At 48.7% G+C, this 2,011-nt stretch overlaps 1 pseudogene across 1 annotated transcript; it reads left to right on the top strand.

The window, feature by feature from the left end:
• The first annotated feature begins 254 nt into the window (after positions 1 to 254).
• LOC309832728 (adenosine 5'-monophosphoramidase HINT2-like) lies at positions 255 to 1,002 on the top strand (annotated as a pseudogene). Its single transcript has 2 exons — positions 255 to 342; positions 597 to 1,002. The product of its transcript is annotated as an adenosine 5'-monophosphoramidase HINT2-like (transcript).
• Positions 1,003 to 2,011: the final 1,009 nt, after the last annotated feature.

Genomic DNA, 2,011 nt, shown 5'->3' with positions numbered 1-2,011 from the left:
GCCCTGGTGACAGAGATGACTGCGAAAAATACATACAAAGAGAATAGAAAAAAGATCAGGCATATTAACCTGTGTTTCTCTGTCTAGAACACAGACTACAAAGTATATACTTAATAAGTGAATTCTGCATAAATAAAATTTCATTCCTATGTTATTTTCCTTGCTGCCTGTACCACCTTTATTATTAATTTAAAAAACTTTCTTATTAAGATATTTTGAAATTTAAAAGCGATCCCGGCGCGGCCGAGGGGAAGATGGCGGCGGCCATACTGCTGGCCGCCGGACTCTGCGGGGCGCGCCGGGCAGAGGCGGTGGCGGCGCCGCGGGCGGCGCAGGTGAGAGGTGGCCGTGGGGCGATGGAGGGGTCCCGCGGCTCTAACGCCCTGCAAGGCGGGGGGCCGCGTTCCTCCCCGGCTCCCCACGGCGTGCGCAGCCCTGCCGGGAACGTTGCCTCTCCCGAGGCTCAGGCTCCAGGGCTGTGCGGTGAGGTCCGACTGGTGGTCGTGGCAACCTCTCTTAAAGCCTCGCTGCAGGAGAAATGAACCAGGACGACGGCCTGCACAGGCCCAGGCACCGAGGTCGACACAGGGTCCGAGGAGCTGCAGGTGTGACTGATGGGAATGAAGTGGCCAAGGCCCAGAAGGCAGCTCCTCGGGGAGCAGCTCCAACCGTCTCCTCCTGGATCCTAGATCGAAGCCTCCCAGCTGACGTTCTGTATGAGGACCAGCAGTGTCTCGTATTCCGTGATGTGGTCCCTCAGGCTCCTGTGCACTTTCTGGTCATTCCTAAGAAGCCCATTCCTTGCATTAGCCAGGCTGAGGAAGAAGACCAGAAGCTTCTAGGACACCTTCTCCTTGTGGCCAAGAAGACAGCAAAGGCTGGGGGGCTGGGAGATGGCTACCGACTTGTGATCAACGATGGGCAGCTGGGCGCACAATCTGTGTATCACCTGCACATTCACGTACTTGGGGCCGACAGCTGCAGTGGCCTCCTCCAGGTTGAACCTACCAAATGACCGAGGACCTCAGACCTGGAAGCTTGGATGGGGTGGGGAAAAACGGCACCCTGTGATGCTAATAAACTTTCTCTCCCTCAATAAATAAATAAATAAAAGCAAGCAAGCTATCTCTTTTTTTTTTTTTATAACCTTAGGATGATGGAATGTGTTACATTGGAGATTTTTACATTAATTAGACAACTTCCTTGGGGTAGAGAATTAGCAATTTGGTTGATCTCCCAATGACTGGTATTACCCAGGAGCTGTTGTGTTCCCCAGAGTAACACTGATAAAAAGAGACTACTCCCAGAATGCCATGGGCCTTTTCAGTTAAAACTAGGATGGGTGTAACTTCTTTACTTCCTGAAGCTATATCAGTTACAAATACGTGGAAACAGAGAAGATTAAGCTATTATGGAGAATTTTCTTCTGAATAATTCATATTAGTTTTCCTGTGTAGAGCTGTTCATTCTCCCCATCCTCTAGATATAAACTAAATATTGAAGGTTCATTACATTTCTTACGAATATCAGAATTCTGACCATGATGTTAGCTTTGGGAACAGGATGAGTTTTTAGTGTCCCAATAAACAGGATGTAATAAAAATTTTATAAAGAGCCAACTGTTTGCCATGTACTTTGAACATTATGTTTCACTAATAGTGTTTTTCTATTTTTCAACACTTGAGGGAAAGTAACTTACAATCTTAGCTTAATTATGCACGGTTCTGAAGTAAATCAAGATCATCCTTTCAAATCACGTGTTTTAGTAAAATTCGTCCTACTCTCAACACCCTCAATTTTTTTTTTTTTTTTTTTTTTTTTTTGCCGTACGTGGGCCTCTCACTGTTGTGGCCTGTCCCGTTGCAGAGCACAGGCTCCGGACGCGCAGGCTCAGCGGCCATGGCTCACGGGCCCAGCTGCTCCGCGGCATGTGGGATCTTCCCGGACCGGGGCACGAACCCGTGTCCCCTGCATTGGCAGGCGGACTCTCAACCACTGCGCCACCAGGGAA

The sequence above is a fragment of the Grampus griseus genome (genome assembly GCF_964374135.1).
Source record: "Grampus griseus genome assembly, chromosome: 14".
Classification (NCBI taxonomy): domain Eukaryota; kingdom Metazoa; phylum Chordata; class Mammalia; order Artiodactyla; family Delphinidae; genus Grampus; species Grampus griseus.
Note: the sequence above shows the minus strand (reverse complement) of the source record. Positions and strands in the feature narration are given on the sequence as shown.